Source organism: Cimex lectularius, unplaced genomic scaffold (assembly GCF_000648675.2).
Source record: "Cimex lectularius strain Harlan isolate CLEC.00 unplaced genomic scaffold, Clec_2.1 scaffold200, whole genome shotgun sequence".
NCBI classification, from domain to species: Eukaryota; Metazoa; Arthropoda; class Insecta; order Hemiptera; family Cimicidae; genus Cimex; species Cimex lectularius.
In genome coordinates this window covers 1,263,111-1,285,433 of record NW_019392893.1, presented here as the reverse complement: position 1 = coordinate 1,285,433, position 22,323 = coordinate 1,263,111, and the positions used below count along the sequence as shown (strand labels likewise).

At 36.4% G+C, this 22,323-nt stretch overlaps 1 protein-coding gene and 1 non-coding gene across 6 annotated transcripts in view; both read left to right on the top strand.

Moving 5' to 3' along the window:
- Nucleotides 1–22,323, top strand: part of LOC106667745 (serine/threonine-protein kinase BRSK2) — a 107,359-nt gene that overhangs the window by 38,459 nt on the left and 46,577 nt on the right. The window lies entirely within an intron of this gene.
- Trnan-auu lies at nt 1,262–1,335 on the top strand. The gene has a single exon. It is a non-coding gene; the product is annotated as a tRNA-Asn (tRNA).

Sequence of the window (22,323 nt, the reverse complement as noted above, 5' to 3'; positions counted from 1 at the left end):
ACAGGATTGGAGATTGGATGAGAATATAACTCTGTTATTTGTTTTTAAATGTTAACAGAGGAAAAACATGGGAATTTTCTTCTGAAAACATCACCTCCCTACTATGCAGGGCTCATTTCCACAGGGGTGTTAAATCCCGTCTTTAATAAAATGGGATTTGCGGCGAGGGATGGGATTAAAAGTCAGGCCAAACTCGTCCTGACAGCAGAGGATTTCCACACTTACCAAATCTTCAATTTCCGAATGCTCAAAAGCCGCTGAGTGGAAATTCAATTTCTCAGCAATTAGGAACCGCCAAAAGAAGATTCTAATTGTGAAGTTTTAAATCGCAAATTGTGAATCACACGTGAGAATATTTTCTGATTTAAGTTTTTTTAACATTGCGAATATTAAATCTTCGTATGACCATGTTTTATCGATTTTATGAAAGACGGACCACAAATCCATTTTTACGTTCAATAAATCTTTGCTCATAATGAGAAATGGCATGCCTATACTACATTGATATGTAGCTCACATTAATCACATTAATTCTAAGCACAGTGAGTAAAATAAATGACTGAAATATTTTTCTTTCGTTCATGTTTGTTTTCATTTTGGTCCACTTGGCCACTTGGTCGAACAATAGACGATTATCGGGCTAGTATCGAATAGATCTCCCCAGACCTAAAAGGATAAACCGACGACCCCTCTTATTTTTCAGTACTTAAACTATACACTATACTAAATACCGTACTTAACTATAACTTTGCAGATCGAGAGCCATCAGCTTTAATTGAATAGCAAGAACAACATTGTAATAGTACGAAAAGTTTCCCTTTCAATAGAACCCAACAATAGAATATTTAATTGCTTAACGAACAATAAACTCTTTTCTATTCATTTAGGTGTAGATCATTCGAGGTGTGTAATAGACTGTGTCCTTTGAGAGCTATTGTATTCCACTTCTGTACTTATAGCACACCAGTGATTGGTTCATCAAGGAACTTGATTAGTAGGCCGGGAATCAGTGGTTGAATTTCTTCTACGGTTAGTTTGTACATCCCAAAACACTTCCTCCTGCGGGTAAACGTGGCGCCACGGTTTGTTTGTAGGTTTGTTGGCGCTACAGCCATTCACTACAGCCACTTCACTACAGCCATTTTCATAAGTCGGTGAGAATCGACTCCTGATTACACGACATTTGAAAAATCGCAAAAAGAGGAAAAATGCGAAAGGTTGTAAAAGGTTGAGATGGGGAATTGGTGCCGAGTAGATCGAAGTCACGATAGCTCAAGTGGTTAGAGCAGCGGCGTATTGAGCCGAAGGTCGTGGGTTCGAATCCCGCTCGTGACATTGACTTTTTTATCTCAACCAAGACCATAAAAAAAATAATTAACTGAAATAGTTAATATGGTCAATTAGACCTCTAAACGTGTGTTAGAAATAGTGTTGGGAAAATTGGCTTTGGGAGCGCTCTCACTAACACATCAAAGAAGGCATACATGCGGGAACAATGTGTGCTGTAAATAGGTGTCGTGTCCATACACCAACATTGATCTTCCATTGTTTGTTGTCCAACCAGGTTTCTGTCAATAACATGTAAATAGCAATTATGCATCATAGCCAGGGACAAAGCTGCAGCAGCGATTTCCTCGTCGTCGCTATCCATCACCGCACAGGAAAAGTAAGCTACTATAAGCCACTGAGGCTATCTTGGGCCAAGGTTGGAATCTGTTGGCTCAGTATAGCCACGTCCATGGCCAGGGTGGCATGGTGCCCATCTTGGTGACCAACGCATGGGCCTGTCACGGCCCATAGTGCAGAAGGGCCATCAATTGCTAGCCTCCCATTTTTACCTCAGGTTATCAACTACAGAATTGATATAAAACATATTTTATTGATTGGGCGTTTTTTGGTGGCCGGTGTTGTTTGGAAGCGTGGCGTTGGTCATGTATCGAGGACAGGACCGAGTATGTGTGCCGGTTGGTAGAGAGAGCAGTTGGCTAAGGTCCGGGGCCGTGAGTCGGCTGACCCTAAATCGGTTGAAGAGACTCTGGTGCAGCCGTTGGCCGAGTGCAGTTTGCCTGTATGCGAGTCGGCTATGTCGAGATGGCGAGTTCGAGGCTACGCTGAGAGTACCCTTGCCATCGTCATATCAGCTGTCGTTATCGATTAGTGACACCTCGTCGGGTCGACGAGTCTGAAGCCAGTGGGGCAGTGCCCCTGCTTATATACGCACTGGCTCTGCTCTGATTCGTTGCAGATTGAAGGGCAAGTCCATTCCAGAACCGGTAGTGACACCTAACTACCGTGGTAAACGTAGGTATAGACCGAGACTATTATTAAATGAATCTATCACTATTAATTAGTACGATTTGATACTAATTAATATGATTGAATTTGTATAAATTTTTTTACTACCAACTAAGAAGTGGCATAACCAATGCCGAAGCTAGTGGAGTGAGGGCGTAAACTTAATTTTTGAGAAAGCCCAATAAAAAGTAATTCAGAGGGAATGGGATGCCATTTCCCCAACATATTTGTGGGGATATGTCTTCGCAATAAGAGAATTATGCGAAGGGAGATCAGTCATAGCGCAAGAATGCTCCTTGACCTCGATAAATGTTGTTCTATCAAATTAAATTTCACAAAATAAATTCGTATTATGTTTTGCAAAATCATCTTTAAAAATTGGGTCGTGATTTTTAACTTTTTCCTTCCGTAAATAACAACCATTAATTAAATGAGCGCTGGCGTATATTAAAGGGCGTAAGGACTTCCTTTGTGTGAAAATGGCCCGTTTCTGTGGTAAAACCGCGTTAATTAATTTAACTACTAACTATTGCCCGGGTTTTGTGTAATCTCTGAGAGCCTGTTATACACGCAGCTATATCACATCTTAGCTCGTTCTAAAATACAATCGTGTCAACTAATTAAACATAATGTTTTCTTCGGACGTTATTAAAAAATATAACGTGTTAACGAAATAAAGGCAATAATTGTAAACCCACTGAACTGTCAAAAAGTCAGCGATGACGCGTTTTTAACTGAAAAGGTAAAAAAAATGATTCTCTAAAACATTGGATACCAGAGTAAATAAATTATGCATGGTTACATGTTTTATCCACCGCGGAATTTTATATGTCTCGGATGACTTCCGACTGAATTATTGAACAGGTAGAATATTATTAGAATCTAAGTCTTTTACTAGTAAGGTTTGTACAATTGGAAGGAATAATAAATATAAATATTTGTAAAAATAAATTCTAGTTTTAACTAAGAAAAAAATCACTAGTTTAACAAAACAATTAGAAACTTTCTTGGATTGTTAGGTAATACATCGCTCGTTTATGACACTTATTATAACATAATAATTATGTCGCGTATGATGAATATTGTTTACATGCAAGGCTTTCATGTCATGGCATGGCATTCTTCATCTTCTTATCTGATTATAATCTGATTGTGAGGTTTAGTGATGCCTCGAGTAGTTAGGTGTCGTGGGTGATCAATTTTGAGTGGAGCCTATTTAAAAGTCAATATAACCGTGATTGCATTAATATCTTTGTGAAAAGAAGCATTACGAATAAACGTAATAAATAAATAACTTCTATGTGTCTTTTGCATCATCTAATTGTAAATGTCTGCCTAACTTTAACTGTATGCCCATAGCGTGGCTTTTGTTACAGAGGTTATTTGAATTGTGTTTTTCTAGGTTTTGAGTCTTCCAGTAGTAAGCGGTTGAAATCTAACTTGAAGTATTTCAGGAAAGGCTCAAAAGTAAACATGCTGTCTAGTGGAAGTCAGATGTACTGCCACTTTTGACACATCCCTAAATATCGTCGTCAACTCGCGTTTGTCAATTTGGGGAAAGGCTAAATGAGGCATAAGACCGGTGGTACTTAGAGACCTGGTTAAAATATTGCTCACGCTAACCAAAAAGTCGTTTGTTAAGGTGGCCATTCACGATCGCTCCTAGCAATCCAAAGCGAACGCCGTTCCAAAAACCACGTGAATGGCAAAACTGAATTGGCGTGCCCGGCTGTGCCGAATATTCGACCGGTCCAAACTCCATCGCGCTACTCCAGATATCTACGACGCGAGACGGCATGGCGCGTTCGTGAATGGGAAAAACCCTCGTTTTTTTGGCGCAGTCTCCGTCTTTCTGTCACTGAGCATCTGTCGTACATTCTCAAAAAGTGAAAAACGTTTATTCTTTATTGGTAATGACATCCAATCGAGATTTTATTGTTGAGGTGATTGAATTGTATGAAAGTTTACCATGTTTATGAAAGTGGTGGACAATGATTATATTACCACGATAGAAATAAAAGAAATTCGATCCTCAACCAGTTGGTCGACGTTTTCAAAACAAAGGATACAAATGCAATGAGAGATGCGGTATTGATAACCCCTAACAATGATCAGAAATCGTAGTAGAGAACTTAAGTTCTTTGTAGTTCATCCCTGCAGCGAGAAATCGTAATGTGGTTGCCAACCTTTCATGAAGTGATGATTTCTCTCATGAGTGTCTTTTGTTTTCTAATCAAGGGGGTAACAAGCTGGAGTAAATATAAATAAGACGTTAATCGTTTTTTTTTGTAAGGTTTTGGTTGAAATAAAAAAATAGTGTCACGAGGGGATTCGAATCCACGACATTCGGCTAAATACGCCGCTGCGCTAACCACTTGAGCTATCCTGATTTCGATAGTTCGATCCACTCGGGCACCAACTCCCCATCTCAACCTACAACCTTCTCTCTTTTTGCCATTTTTTGGTGTCGGAGAGGATCGAAGTCACGATAGCTCAAGTGGTAGAGCAGCGGCGTATTTAGCCGAATATCGGAATGGATTCAGATCCCGCTCGTGGCATTATCTTTTTCATTTTAACCAAAACCTTACAAAAAAGATTAAATAATTGAAAGAAGTAATTTGGTCAATAGAACACTAAATATAATGAATAAATAAGACGTTTCATCCTCCAATCAGCGGGTTCAAGGGAAAGTTCTTTCATCAAATTGATGTGGGTATTACGGCTTCTGTTCAGGAGCCACTTCTTACACCATTTCCTCTTCGATTTTTTGCTTTTAACATGTAAATAAACAGAAGAGTAGCCCAAGAGATCGTCATCCATTTTGAGAAGGTAATTCACTGGTTGAAGTTCGGAGCGACTGGCTGTGGAGCGGTCGTGAATGCCCCCTCAAATTTCAGGCACTCCAAATGGAGCTGTACGGCTTGGCGTGGTTCCATTTGGAGTGATCGTGAATGGCCACCTTTAGTGGTCAACACCACCCATTTCTTTGAATAGATGAAAGTAGCAGACCAACGTTTGGTACAAAAAAATGAGTAATTCCAACCATAATAAAATTTATCAAAGAAAACTTTGCCCTAATTGATGTAAAATGCTATTCCTCGTGGAGTCGATAGCCTCAAATTCCTGTACTCAAGAAAAATATGTCTTACGAAGATTTTCATAGCTTGAGCGTAGAAGTGCGGGAAAAGTCATCCTCTTGTTGAAGGAGAAGAGAAAGGACACTAAACCCATGAATGCATGTTTACCAAATGATAAGAAAGAAGTTTTATAAACGTCTAAATTGAAATAAGTTTGACTTTTAAGTGTTTTGTATTTTTTTAAAGGTTAAAATTGTTTGAAGGTTCTACAAATATATTCCCTAACCCAGAAACATATCAGTCTCTAATTTTCTGTGAAGTTTCAATTTTTAAATACAACTTTACAAAAAAAAAGCTGTTTCTTTATTATTTTGTCATGTTTTTGCAACCCCCATGCAAAATTTGTTTTGAGGCACTTACAATGTTTGGTTTAGCAGCCTTCATTTATGTTGTTCCAGTATTTGGCTCAATCTTCATCTTTTTAAAGGATTTAATAATTAGCGACATGTATTTGACTGATCTTAATTCATTCGTCTATAATGTGAAATTTTAAACTTGTGGAAAATCAAAGCACACTTGTAGTAAGTATAAATTTGTAGTTCGGTCTTCTACGATTATCCTTGCCTAACTAGTCCCGCTGGTTTTGGTCTTTCAAGCAAGATTCGGTAAGTCACTGACGGTCATTTTATTTCTGTCTTGTTATTCTAGTATGTTTGTAAGACATATAAACGCTATCAAAGGTTGTGCAGTAGAAAACCTTAAAAGAGGTCATATTGATTAAAAAGGTCGTGGGTTCGAATCCCACTTGTGACACTGACTTTTCTGTGTCAACCAAAACCTTAATTAATTGAAAAGAATTTATTAGGTCAAGCGAACCACGAAACCAAATAAAAATATGATAACAAGATTGATTATTGATCATTTCCATCTCAGAATAGGGTCACAAAAAATAAAAATAGAAGACAAATTTCAGAGGTACCAGGTAAAACTCTGTACGGTGATAGAGCGCATTTGGGGCCCTTACACACTGGCATTTGAGAAAACACCAAATGTGTCTATGCAGTGAGGACCCTATTTGTAGGTAATACAATGAACAGGAGAAACTTTTTTGTCTCAACCAAAACCTTAATTAATTGAAAAGAATTTATTTGGTCAAGCGAACCACGAAACCAAATAAAAATATGATAATAAGATTGATTATTGATCGTTTCCATCTCAGAATAGGGTCACAAAAAACCCACCATTTGAATGCGAAGCAAATGCTCAATAGAGACACAACCTAGGAAACCAAAAAGATCCGAGAAAAAGAATGGTAGCAATGACCGTCAATGATCTACTACTTCTTAAAAGAAGGATCGAGTCAATTGAACAACCAACGAACTAGAAAAAAAATAAGCCTAAACGCTCCAGTGCTTGGAGCGAATATCAAACACCCTTCGTAACATCATTATTATCACTGATAAAAACGGTATGATAATGAATAAATCCTGACTTGTTAAAACCAAAGATGAGGCCCATAATGATCGGAAATTCAACTCAAGGTTTTGGATTACTCGAGTATTTGATTATCTAAAATATAAAGCCCCGTATTCATACAGCTATGTTTCATCACTTACATGAGTAGTTGCTATAAGTAACAGATGTTAAAGAGGCACTTAATCACGAACTAGTTATTGGGGTTAGTGATTCATGAAGTTTATTTATAGCCAGACTTAATTCAATAGTATTTCAATCCTCCTCTATAACTGGACTTTGGTAAGGGAATTATGGACCTTTCGGCTCTGTTTCCTGTGTAGGCGGATGTTACGGAGGGGCGGATTGAGCCGATACCGCCGTAGGGCGAGGGTGGAAAAGGTGGTCAGCGTGGATGCTGCACTGTTTACAAAGAAACAAGGGTTCGGTGATTAACTGCCCTCTCACCATGACTCATCCGGGAATAACTGAATTGAGGCTTAAATCCCATCTTGTACCAGATCGGAATCACTAATGCGGGATATCCCCCTCCATCGGCAAGAAATTAGCAGGCGGATCTGTTGATTCAACAATCGGCTACCCGACCCGGAAATAATGGACTGGCTGATATTATATACAGTCTTTTGTAAAATATGTCCCAAATCCTGAGAATGGTTACAAAATATATTACCTAAGAACAACTAACTATTAAAAAATTAAATATTTCTTCATTAAGTTATGAACGTGTATGAACATTTTATGGTTAATAGTACACATGGTGTGTCAGAGGTTGCAAAGGCACTAGATAATAGAGAGAATACAGTTTGTTTGATTATTTGGAGATCGTGAGATGTGGCCTGGTGTGACGTAGGTTTTAGAAAAACGTTTTCTTTATCGTGCCAACGTTTCGATCTTTATTGAGATCATCTTCAGGGCCTGGGATTTATAAACATTGTTTTTATCATACAAATACTAGAAAAAATTAATTTAAACAATACTAGACATATTAGAATCAATCAAAGTATTTGTTTTCTGTGTAGTTTTTGTAGTGTTTTGTGTTTATATACTTAGGATTTTGAAGGGTTGGGGAAGGAATAAGGATAGAAAAACCTTTTTTATACGAGGAGTCGGCTTTTTCAGGTGAAAGGAGCCGACAATGGGAAAAATGGGTAATGGTTCGACCTGATTATCCTTTCAGAATTATATGCACGGGGATAATTAGGGAAAGGAAAGTCAAATTGATGAAGAATAAGATTATGTAGAAATGTTTAATGTGAGGAATGCAATGATTGTCTTATATGTTATATTGTATATTTTGTGTGATGTTATGTATATTATTGATATTGGATTTGATTGATATTAGCGTAGCTGCGACTGCGTTTACATGTGTTCGTCCTGTAATTGATGTTTATCCCTGTTGACGTAAACCATTTCTAAAAAGTTACGTTTATGTTTGTTTTGTTCTGTATGTAATATTTTTGGATTGTTGAAGTCGAAATTGTGTTGGTGTTCAAATAGTCCATTGGCCGTGTTTATTATTGTATGAAGGTGAGGTAGCGATCTGTGTTTCTTGGTTTTTGATACCAATCTGTGATTAATGTGTCATCTGGTTGTTTTATTACGAGTGTATCTAAAAATGATGTTTTGTTGTTTTCGATTTCACGTGTAAATTGTAGGCGTGGATGAAAGCTGTTCAATGTATCTAATGTAGTTTGAATTTGATCTGTGCGAACTGCTGTCAATATATCATCTACGTATTTAGTGAGGAAGGGCAATGTGAAAGGAAGTTGTGGTGAATCAGTGTTTAATATATGTGTCATAATTGTATCTGCAAGTATTGGGCCTAGGTTGTCTACCCATGGCTATGCCAAATAGTTATTTGTAAAAATGATTATTATATGTAAAATATAAAAATAAAATATGTTCTTGTGGTGAAAAGATTCATGGTTTAGAGTAATAATTCTGTGAAGTTTTGTATAATTTAAACCATGTTTATAAATCCCAGGCCCTGAAGATGATCAATAAAGATCGAAACGTCGGCACGATAAAGAAAATGTTTTTCTGAACCTTCGTTTCACCAGACCGCATCTCACGATCTCCAAATAATTATTAAATAACGGTCACTAAACACCACACGTTTGTAAGTATATTTACTGGTAAAATGCTTCATTGTACACTTCAGTTAATTTATAATCCTCATAGTGAGGAGTCCAATTAACCAAGAATCAAATTTTTCATCAGCAGGATCAGAACTCTCTCAGTCATGAGCTACATATATCATGACGTTGATCACAAGGATTATTACCAAATCGAAATTGTGAGGATTTGTAGCAGAGGATTACTATCATTAAGTCCCTTCCAAGCCTTAAACACAGAAAGACTACGTCATATAGTTTATTAACCTGGGAAAAAAGGTCGGCTCGCAAGACCGATGTTTTTCACGTGTTTTCATCGCCCTGACGAACTAGACGTTGCTGAAGACTTTTTCTTATTTATTTATTATCTTTATTGCTTTAAACTTATAACTTAGAAGGATTACGTCGAGTTTTAACGTAATCCACGACGTTCGGTTGTGCTGTTTTGAATCAAACTTTTGAATGTGAAGTAGATGTAATGTTCGGAGTGTGTAATGTATTGAGCCCTTTAAAGATATCACCGTTCCATAGCATACCTGTGCCTTTTCCTTCTGATAAGTCCCTTCGAGGATAAGTCCGGACGTTAAAGATTCTCATGGGGCTCAACATCCATGAATAAAGATGGGAACATATGAACCTATCTTCTTTCTAGCATACCTGCACTTATACCAGGTCATCAAGAAACTTGGTTAGTAGGCCCGGTTTCAGTGGTTGAATTTCTTCTAAGTTTGAAAAACACTTCTCCCAAAACACTTCTGCTGCAGGCAAATATGGCGCCATAGTTTGTTGGTAGGTGTGATGGTAACTTAAGTAGGTAGATAAGGTGAGTGGTAGTTCCTTCGATGCATTCTATTTTTCTTTCCTTCCAAAATTACTAGGTCTTGGAAAGTTTATGTCCAATGAGCAAATTCCACTGTTCCTCATTTTCATTTTTAGTCTAAGATACTATGAACGTGTGAATGCGTTTCAGGAGATCTCAAGAAGTCAGGACCTATCCTTGCAAGGGCCGTTGCCCTCTTCTCTCACATGTTCTGAGACCTAGCAGAGGGTGGCTTTATTTTGCATACCTGTTTAGTTTAATTTTGCAATTCGGCACCATCTTGGAGTTAATGGAGTTTTAACTTAACTGGCTGATTGGCTGGCTGACATGATAGCTATATTCTTGTTTTTGTAGGATCCGGAAAAAAAGATTTCTACGACCTGTATATCGACTGTATATAAGGTAATGAAGGAAAAGAATGATTATGGCTTCATTCTCTCAATCATTCTCATCAACATATTACCAAGTTAAAACTTAAATTTCAGTCGATTTATGCTGCTAAAATGGGGAATAATTTCAAGTATGTAAATTTGGGACACTCGTTGTTTTCGTTCTGTATAATTCAAAATATCTCAATTTTGTTATATTAAGTCCTCACCGAGCATCGAGTGTGTCGTTTCGTACTTGTCAAGTAAGTAAGAGGGTTCCCATGGTGACTGTCAAGTGTAATCGAGTTAGAATTTTAGAGAAGATGATCAAGTACAGGTAAATCTCTCCTGCGGTGCGACTTAACGTTTCTAGTTAAATTTTCGCCTAGATGTTTTTAATTGTTAATGTGGTTGCTCTTTCTTGTCTTTATTAAACCGCGCTGACTGAATTTTCGTTTTCTTCCGCATATACTAAAACATTTATGGTCGTAATCATAGCAGGTTCGTCACAACCGAACAATAGAAAATAATTGGGAGAATGAATCGTCCATTTGATTAAAGGGCATCGATCCCTCCTAATTAACTCGATTGAATAACCAACGAGAAGAGGCATTTAAATCAATTTCAACATTTTTTAGAGTTAAATATTAAACAACACAAAAAAATACTTTTATGTTAGTAATTTTTGGAGTGGGTTCGATCCTGACCCGAGGAATATCGAGTACTTTGCGAGGGGGGAGTGAACGTGACCTAACTATGTTTTCATCGAGTGTTGTATGTATGCTAATTTATAGGAAAGAATGTAATTATTAGCGAGAGAGAAGGGGTTTCTTAACCCCGCCCCGAGGCATAGCGAGCACTCCGGTGCCAGTATGTGACGTCTGGAAAGACAAGTAACTTATTAGTGTAAAAGGAAGTGGTTGTTAAACCCCGCCCCGAGGAATTTCGAATACCCTGGTGCAGTAGATGAGAGCTGAATTCTACGTTTGTGGTTACGTATATATCTATATGTAATGTATATTTTATATCTATTCTATCGGTGACAAACTGAGATACAAATAAGAGTCTAAAATTTTAGAAAAGCGACTTAAAAGCCATTTGGAAGTGAAAAAAGTGTTTTTCTCATCTTTATTTTAAATCATTTCACATTACCAAGCACATATCATGACAGGACCAAAATAACTGGAGCAGTGTTCCCAAGCGGATGAAAATGGACGTGTACTGTGTTTAGAAAATTAAGGCTCATACCCAAAATTTAAAACATAAAAAAAAATTCATAACGATTTCAAACAGGAAGCCAGCCAGAATTGAGAAAAATCGTAACACTTTTCCAAGTTGAGCTACCATTAAACCATCATCTGAACGTCAGATACTTGACTCTGCCAACGAGCAGTCAGAACATCTACATTCTCACGGAAGCTAGTACTGAGAAGTTTTCTGTCAACTAGAAAAGTGTCCAAAATCCTAAAGAAGAATAGACCCTCCATGGGAAATCCGTAGAATACGGTAAATATACAAATCTAGATAAGTTATTAAGGAGAAGGTGGTCGTACCTATTGATCGATAGGCCGATTGATGAGGAATTCAGGACCAATGTAACTGCGCATATTTAAGTATCTCCTGATCTATACCTCGCTGATGTTGAACTTCCTTCCTGTGTGTACTGTAGATGCCAAAATATTGTCTGTCTCCTGTAAAGGAGAGTTCACTCTAGGTCGGCAAGTTCATTGGTTCCATCAATTTGCATAATCTACACAAATCGAATTGATTAATATGATGGTTAAAATTTATCGAAAGAGCCTGCAGTGCCTAGATAAATAACTTTCAAAGGTGTGGTACTCCTTCCAGGAGCCGGGAAGAAAATACGAGCCATATCACAAGAGAAACTTCTTATTCCTTATTCTTCCCTACTATGTACAATATATAAAAGGTAAAGTCTGAAATGTGAGGGACGAGAGATAAAAGCCCTCCTACCTTTATGGGTGTAAGGTGCAGCGGGATTGTAACGGGTGAGTTTCCTGGCTCTCGAGATCCTCGGAGTCCTCGAATCCATCCGGTAGCTCAGAATACAAAAAAAGATGTGTTCTGCTACCCTCAAAGACTTCTCCATCCTTAATATTAGGGAAAAAGAAGACAAGGAAAATGAGGAGAAAAGCGTCACAATCAGAGGACCGCCTTGGCATCTTTCTCTGGGTCATCACTCATCACAAACGTATCGGATTGTGTAATTTCTTTCCTTTCAATCGTCATAGGAGCATTTGGGTTTCTTGTGCCCAGTGAGAGATTCAATCCACGGCTAATCTTCACAACTGAAAAGTACTATGACAGTTTGAAATCTTATCAGTAGAAGGGTTCGGGTCTTGACAGCCTCCTTTGTTCTGAAACCCAGGGTGATTCTGATTTGCATACCCACCTTATTTAATTATGTGTTGCGAACTGAATTATGTTCTATCTGATAAGTTGAATAACATGGTTTTTGTTTGGCTATAAGGAGAAGAAGAAGAAGAAAGAAGAAAATAAATTTTATTGCGGGCTTTGGGCCCTCTTCAACACAAAAAAGGACAAAATTTGGCCTAATTTGTATCAAAATGAATACGTAAACGAAAATTTAAATGTAATAGCAAAAAAATGGGAAAATTAATTGATAATTAACCAACCACGATGTTAAATAGTAGGGACAGGAGGTAATAAAAAATACGGGACTTGAAGGTGGAAAGGGTTGAGGCGCGGCGAATCAGGGTTAGGTAAGGAATTCCAGAGGTTGTAGGAACGCATAAACAAAGAGCGACTAAAAGCGGTGGCTTTTTATGAGAGGGGATAGAGATCAAAAGATAAACTAATTTATGAGCACATAAGACTTACAAAGTAATGATGAAGCCTTTTGAGAAGAAAAAAACTCATGCCGTTCATTCGTACTGTGGCCACATGCCCTAATAGAGGTAATATACAACGACATGGATAGAGGATTGAGTAATTACGGAAGAAGAGCGCTTTTCAATGTGCACGAAGGGGCTGTTGCGTGAAAACATTCTATCTTTTCATGTTTGTCCGCCGCGGTTGCATGCGACACCCTTGATTTATGCGAAGGCATTTTTTCGAATACAAACATTTCTCTAAGAAGGATCATAACACGTATAAAGACTATTTACAGGCCAACCCGGTCTGTTTTAATATGACATAGAGACGCAAAATGGCCATCTGTCAGTCATAAACCTTTATCGTTTAATAACCATTCCGTATATGCAGTTAGAAAGAGATTTTAAAAACTAATGAATAGGTAAAAATGTAATGAAATTATTGAGCTTTGTGGAAAGATAAACCTTTATTTTGGTACTTGCCATGATTCTGACTTGCCTAGCCTCACAGCTGTCTGTAGAAATGTATAAAAAATAAGCAGAACTAAGTAAAATAATATGAGTTAGATCAGATAAAACGACCACTGAAGATTGAAATGTATAAGTTCGTTTGAGACATAAAACGAGCGAAATTTAGCGGAACAAGATTTTCACAAATGACCAAAAAAATTGTTGATTCTAGGTGTTGTTCTGCGAGTGAACTAACGTTGAACCAGCTCTGGTACGCTTATTGGGTCTTAACTAGCGGTTTTGTTGAACTGCACAAACGGAGTTCCTCACTGAAGATGGCGTAATACCGAAACGCATTTGAGTAATTCGACAAACTCGCTAGTGAAGACGGACCCAATAAGTGACCCTATTCCGGTTGAACATTTTAGTTTTTTTGTTTTATGTAGTGTTTTTAGTGGTGTTAAATTAGTATGTGAATGTGAGTTGGCTGTGCATTTATAATTTTCCCATCTGTAATTGTTATTTTTTTGCATACCTCTAGGTTCTACAGTACGTTGAGTTTTCGTCCTTTTTCATTAAAGTATTAAGTTTGTGACATAATTTGATTTCCTTCCAGCATGTCCAATGACTGCGCATTGACATGTGATGTTGTATTGTCTAGTGGGTCAGTTGTGTCTATAGTTTCTTTTTGTAGTTTACCTGTGATATTATTGGTCCTTAGTGCTGTTTTAGTTTGTGTTGTTGAATAAGTTGTTAGTCTGTAGGTTTCTTTTTCTGTGCATGTGGTATTGACCATTTGTTGCTTTGTGTTTGGTTTTTAGTAAAATTATGGTTTATTAAAAGTAACTGGTTGGTGCTTGTTTTGTATCCGTTTTTTATTGATATATTCGTTATTGTATTTAGTTCTTTGTTGTAATTTTCATTGTTTAGTGGGATTATTTTTAATCTGCGGATTATGTGGCATAGTTTTGTAATTTTGTGTTAGTGTTGGTGGTCAGATTGTGCGTTTATGATGTTGTTCTTTGCGTTGGGTTTTCTGTACATTTGGAATTCGATTTTATTTATGGTTCTGGTGAGTGTTAAGATCAAGAGGTTGTTGCTGTTTTTGTTTTCAGTTTCTATGGTGAATGCAATATTTTTGTATTGCGTTAAGGTCCCTAAGTGCGTTCCTGAAGAGTTGCTGTTAAGGCAACGGTGTCATTGACGTATTTAAATAGATAGAGTATTCCGTTCAGAGCAATATATTTTTGGAAGTTGTAATCTTCAAAAATTTTGGAGAAACACCTTTGCAAGAATGGGCGATTTTACGTTGCGCCATCACTAGACCGTCTTTTGGGATGTATATGCCATTGAATTTTGTGCAGTAGTTATTTCTGTAAGTTGTGCTAGTTGTACAGTTGTCGCAGTTTTTGTGCAGTATGTTTGTCAGTATGCCGATATTCTCTTTGACTGTGATGAATAGATACAAATGGGACTATTTTGGCAGTTTGTGATATTGTTAAGTTATTGAGTTTGTCTGCCAAGTCTATTGTGTTCTTAACACGAATTAATTTTAAATTGGTTTTTAGGATATCTGCAACCAACTTTCAGAGTTTGTATGCGGGGTCTGCCAACGGTGACTATTGGTCTGATGGAAAGTTAGGTTTGTGTATTTTTGAGAGTGAAGTTGTTTTGGAATTCATATTGTTGAATTTGTAAGTTTCTTTGGGGTCAATGATTAGGGAACGTAACAAACAAGCCGTAATAGACGCAGAAACAGCATGGGTTCCTAACTGCGGATACAAGTACAAACAAGACACCTGGCAGCCATCATAATAGACAATAATATATTAATATTTCACAGTTCATAGATTGCATTCTACTATAAAACATTAATATTTCGTTTGAGTTCATATACCATTTGTCATTGGACGCATGAAAATTAGGAGTATTAATGAGGAAATTGGGATTTGATACTCTTTTAAAAGGTTACAAAATTTTTGTCCATCAAATCCAGTACACATACTTAAAATATTTTCTTTCCTGTATACACAGCGTTTATTCCAGTGTGTCGATATTCCTCCACCATCTTGTAAACAAAGTTGGTGAGCTGCCTAGTAAGATTCGATTGGGTACACAATACACACGTCACGCTAAAATGCAGTAATTTACACACGACGAAAAAGCGAAACTATAAAACAGAAGGACGTTGTTTTTTAGAATTTAACTTAAGTCCTGAAACCCGACGTTTTGACGGAGACAAATGTCATGTTTATTTCTCTAAATAGAAGGGGCACATACTGTAGAGTAAGGGGTCTGCGGTAGTCGGGTTCGAATCCCAGCACAGCCCATGGTTTTTTTAAAGTGAGAATGTATAAAACATGTATTATAAAGTGGTTTGATCTTTCGGCCGCGATACTCAACGTGTAGTGGACGTCTTTTTTGTGTCAACCGCGTATGGCCTATTCTAAGTCGCTCAGAACGATCCTTCTTCATCGATTAAATTTTTTGGCAAGTCCTTGAAGTTCACGAGCTTCTCTGCCCGTACTGTTACAAGACGAATCTAAGATAGAATTTGTTATTAACTTTATGTTCTGTTTTCTTGAATCAGATCCTCATTCGTTAATCTGTTACTGTGCGCTGCCTAGGACTATTCAAGATTAAAAGACCTAGGCCTAAAAAGACGTAACTAACTGTTTCGAGACCTAACAATAAGCTATTTTTAGAAAATCAAAGATATAGACCATAAAACAAAGTGCACTTACGGACTTTAACTCAACTGTGCAAAATCGTTCGGAAAATTGTGATGATGATTATGGATATTATGAAGTGGGGATTTTCGTTTCTAAAACAGTGCAGCCTTCTGGATTGTTGTACTTTCCTAGTTTCTTAGTTCAGTACAATCGACACGATCCTTCTCCTAAGAAGTACTAGGTCATTGATAGTCGTTTCTGCAAGTTTATTCTCTGGGTTTACTTTGTACATGGTTGTCTGCGTTATGCAGTTGCTTCGCATTCGAAGATGACATGAGTGGCTGTTTCTTCCTCCTGCATAACCTACGAAACGGGTCAACAAATATTATTGATATGCCCATGTTGTGCAGATACTTTCTCAAATGATAGCGACCTGGCCTATCACTGTTCTGAGTTTTGCCTTCTCTAACTGTAGCAGTATGTTTGTCATTCTTGGTGAGGGTTGTTTTAACGTACGTTTACTGTATCCAGTGCTCCTAGAGTTTATCCACTTCTCCTTTGGAGAATAGTCATTACCCTTTCTATATGTTTAACATAACCATTCACCCTGTCTCAACATTCTTGACAGGACCGTATAATTCCTTTGCACTGTTTACTTCCAGCATAATCCTATTGACGTTCAACTAGTTTCTTCCATAAGTGTAGCAATTAATATCATAGCATCATCATTGGGTGATAATATCTCATGGTAACTTCCAGTTGGTTTACTTGTTGTAGTGCATTTTCACAGTTGTTTCTTGTTAATGAATAATAAATATAAATTATTTGGAAATCGTGAGATGCGGGTGTGACGTAGGTTTCAAAAAAACATTTTCTTTATCGTGCGAAGTTTCGATCTTTATTGAGATCATCTTCAGGACCTGGGATTTACAAACATTATTTAAATTTAACAAATGCATGTAGGATGAGGAAAAAAGTGAATTTATACAATGCAAAAAAAATTATATTCAATTGAAGTATTTCTACTTAGCAGAAAACAAACAATTTGAGTGCGTAGAAATAAAAAATATTGAATAGTTAATATGTAATGCTTATTTTTCTTGCATTGTATTCACTTTTTTTCCACATCCTACATGTATTTGTTAAATTTAAACAATGTTTGTAAATCCCAGGCCCTGAAGATGATCTCAATAAAGATCGAAACGTTAGCATGTTAAAGGAAATGTTTTTCTGAAACTGACGTCACACCAGACCGCATCTCACGATTTACAAATAATCATAGACTAACGGTCACTAATCACCACACAAATAAATATAAAGCACTTTATAACAATTATTTGTTGATCAAAGGATGGGATAAATTTTAATCTTTACTATTATGAACTTATTCTAGTGATACTATTCGATTGCAAATAAATTTTCTCTTTCTCCATCAGTCTCTCTCCCTCGCCCTTTTTTCCTACAAATCAAGAAAAAATAAATGATAAATAAACATACTATAATTTTGCCAGCGTTGGTTTTGTTTATCTTTCCCAGGCCCATCTTTATACGACAACCTTATAAGAATGAAAGTTGCATAAAAAAAACCTCTCCCCTTTTTTAATTATAACATAAATAATAAATAATTTGTAAAACTGAAAAGAAAATGAACCAATGTCTTTCTATCTCAGGTTCTGAGCATAAAAAACATCCCCTAGAGGTTCGCCAATAAAGGATCCGATACCATATCTACGATCGGCCGTCATTTGCAAAGTGTCTTTCCAGCCAATTTTTTCCTCGTGATCTTACTTTCCCTTCGAGGAAATTATTCGAACAATATGTTTATGATTTTGAAACACATAACTTTCGATTTTATCTCCTAAACTGTACGTATATTATTTTACATGTATACAAGATCTCGGCGAATTTGAAACAAAAAATCAATGTTCCTTCGTCAAGATTTCATGGAATATATCCGTTTCAACAGGACTTTAAAACTATTTCTAATGATTTAAACATCTACTTTCGCAGATCACGGTTTTGACTGGGTTAATGCAAAAGCAGTGGATTGTGACAAATATGCCGGCAGAAGGATAATTAATATGATCTACCACATGATCTTTGATTGATAAAATCCTTGATTGATTGTTTTTTTTATTATAGTTCATTTCAATAATATAGGTAATTTCATTTCTGAAACTCTTTTATTACCGATCAATTTGCTACTTTGATGGCTGTCAAAGTCTTTAATAAATATTTGAACAACGAAAGCAAAGTGTGAAACCAATAATTCAGTCGATATTGCATTTCAACGTTTTTATGATTCCCAGAATAACTCATATACAACATAGTCTAATTACAATCGCAATACAGAAAAGAAATCAACCAAGCTTAAAGACTGGATGACAAAGGGGTTATTAAAATCGATTAAAAATAGGAACAATTTACACAAAAATGCTCGAAACATCCTATCTTCTTGCCACATCATCAAAAGACAGTACAATAATACAAATTTTAAAAAAAAATTCTCTTAAATAAAGTTAATGTTATCAAAACTAATTTTTATAAGAAAAATAATTCTTACTGCAAATAATAACAAAAAAAGGTTTATGAAATAATAAAAGAGGTTAAAAATGATAAAGCAAATCACCCTAAACAATTTACAATTATGTAGCCAAACTCACAAGTAGTCCTCTGCTTAAATTGATTTCAACCAATATCATTTCTCCCCTCTTATATTTTTAATTTACCTTTTTCATTAGGGGTACTCCCAACATATTTTAAAAGAACTTTTATACCACTACAGTCGCATAAATAACTATATACGCACCTATTAGCCATATTTCTCTATTGATCTACATAAAATATTAATAATCCAATCTAAATTAGCGTCAATGGGGACCTTTTAAAGGGGTTAAATCACCCCGCAAATCAGCCTCTCACCACTCACACTAATAAATACACTCGCTCAAACAAAACACATAAGCAAATACAAAATAAAACTTTATCTTTAGGAAAATCATGGAAATTGTATGAAAAAATACATTAATTAAATTTCGTTGCAAAAATAATATAATTTCTAATAAAAAGTTTGGTTTTCATCTTAGTAAATCGGCAGAACAACCCCTACTTGATGTTACTAATCTTATTGCTCAAGAATTGGACAGTAAAAAAAATACTGTAGGTATTTTTATACATTAATAAGGCATTTGTCTATGTACAACACTCTTTCAAAAGATAGATAAAATTGACATCAATGGAACTGCTCTTAAACTTTTTAAATCAAATTTTTCTGTTAGGGTTCAGAAAATCGTAATTGGATCTTGCTATACTACTCTATTATTGCTTAACAACCACAGTGTACATTTTTATGTTTTACCTTTTTTTCTTCTTACATTAAAGATTTATTAAAATTGAACATTTCTTTAGTTACGCCGATGACACTACTAATTTATTCACGAAAAATTAAATGATTCTCGGCTTTTATATTTTAGGGTGATGGAGTTTCGATATTCCTCCATCATCCTTTACACATATTACACAACTAATTCGATGTTCCGCCATCGACCTTCTCACGTCACGCATTCACGCTAATAAATACATTCACTCTCAACACAAGCAAAGCACAAAACTATTAGTATTATATACAATAAAATCTGTTTCCTCAAAGAATCGAGACAGGGGACCCAAATATTCGCTGTCGTGCTCAAGCACGATCTGGCATTCCTATATGCTGACTATACACAACCTTTAAGCATACTATACAACTAACCTAATTGAGTGTCGATAGGGCACTCGATGTTCCGCCATCGACCTTCTCACATCTCACATTCACGCTAATAAATACACTCACTCTCAACACAACCTTTAGAAATAGTATACAACTAACCTAAATGAGAGTCGATATTCCGCCATGGTCCTTCTCACGTATACAAATTATATGAAAATTGAATTATTATCAGTAATTTACAAACTTTAGTCAGTTACAAAAAAAGTATACATTCATACATTCTTGACTCAAGAAATGAAGTTTCTCTGTCTTTTTTCTGAATTAATTTTTTTTTAAACTTGTTTTGTTATACTAAAAAGATATTGTTAATTTTTCAACTCCTACTTTCCGGCGTAATTATGGAAAACAGGCTGTAATGGAAGAATAACAAATTACTATAATAATGTGCTAATTTTATTTTTATGATTCTATTTGGAATGTTATCATCTATGTCACTATTATCTTTTGTACTTAACATTATGGTGAAATATTATTATTATTATTATTGTTATTTCTATAAAGACATTTTATGAAACATCGTGTAACCATAGAAAATATATAACAAGTTTAAGTGCTACATGTTACCTCACAATGCACACATGTAAAATAAAAGGAAAATATCTTGATTCGAAAGTGCATTCAATTGTTCTGCAGCAACAGAAATTACTGTTAAAGTGCAATATAGAAAATTATTAAAGACAGAAAATAATTTATTTACTTTTAATTGTAATCGTTCTCAGAACAAATTCAAAGTTCGAAAAGTAAATTTGAAGTAATTAACGAAGCTTGGCTAACAATATTTGGAGTAAAAGTCCCTAACGACAAAGGCGTTAAGATTAATGTTGAATTTTGGTTGCTGCTTGTTGATTTTCAAATGTCTATAGTCGTTATCAGAAAGCAAGAGAACATATAAAGTAAATACGGACAAAATACAATAGCATACACGGTGTCCTTTTTTGATGGCAAACATAAACCTATAAACTGTTTTAGAAATTTAGGAAGTTTGGTATTAAACAAGTCTGCGGAGACCTATCTCATTTCCTCTTTGATCTAAGGGGTCATTACATTGAATGCTGTGACAAAAATCTCATTTCCTTCGTAGGATTGGTCGATCAAAGAATCGAGACGAGCTCAAAATGTCTAATAGTGTCGACTGAGGGGGCAAAATCGATTTGAGAGCTTCGAATATGTGTAATTTATGTTTTTCGCCTAGGCGGTTTGTCCTGTACTTTCATAAACGTCCATATTGACCAATTTATCAGCTTGCTCACTCGCTATATTCACAAAGCGTTAATGCCTGCATTGTTCCTCACCGAGGCGTTACCGTAAATTACCGTCGTAATGACGACACGGGGCTTGGCTAATAACGGCTATCTGGGTGGGTAGAGAAAACAAGAAGTTTAATATCGTGGCACATTTTACTGAACTTTAATAGTTTAGCCGTGTTTGTTGTTTACAAATCTCTCAACCATTCTATCAGATAATAAACTTCTGCAGAAACCCAAGGGAAATCTTTCTCTCTTGGAAATTCTCGGTCATCTTATTTTCTATCGACGATCCTTCCCATTCAGTTGCAAGTGTTCGAGGAGCTCCTCCTTATCCAACTAAAAACCATATCAACAAGTCTGAACCTCATTCCTGACCTACAGTTCGCCTTCCATCATATCGACATTACAAAACCAGCGTTGTGGACAGCATAGCTACCAATCACGAGTCGAAAGAGTCTTGTATTCTGCCATTGCAACAGGACCTGAGCAGGATCTCCAGCCTCCCTCCGACCTCTCATCCTTAAATCCTTTCTATTCAATAGTCACATTTACTCCCGAGATCCTGAATTAAGTATCCTTGCCACTATTACCGCTGCACTTCAGGCCTTCTCCAACAATTCGATATCATAGCCTTCACAATCGCCGATGATACTCCGCCCCCAAAACGGATGTCATAGACTCCACACACTCTCATATTTTGAGCTGAAACCGAAAACCCCTTCCTCTGATCTGTCGTCTGGACAACGATATTCCTTTTCCCAACAGGAAGCAAGGACTCTACTTTGGCTATAAACAAACAGAAGATTTAACCGGAACCAAAACTAAAAAGAACCAAACCAATCACATACAAAATGACCAAACGTCCACTTGTATGTTGGACGTTGGAAGCTATCGTTTCTGGGGAAAAAGTATACAGGGCAGCAAATTATTTCAAACATCGCACCTTCCAATCCCAAGTCCTCTTACAACTATTGTCCGTGTATTCACACCATCCTCACCGAAATGGATTGTGGAAAGTCAGCACGTCCTTGACCTGATAGTTAAATTCCATGCCAAATTATCTCCTCACCCTGTCTATTAATACAGTGCTTATTCCACCTTTCCAACTTAATCTAGTCAAACGGCCGTGGCCCTACATATAGCTGATTAGCTAATGTCGGAACCCAGTGGTGCTATTTTGGGT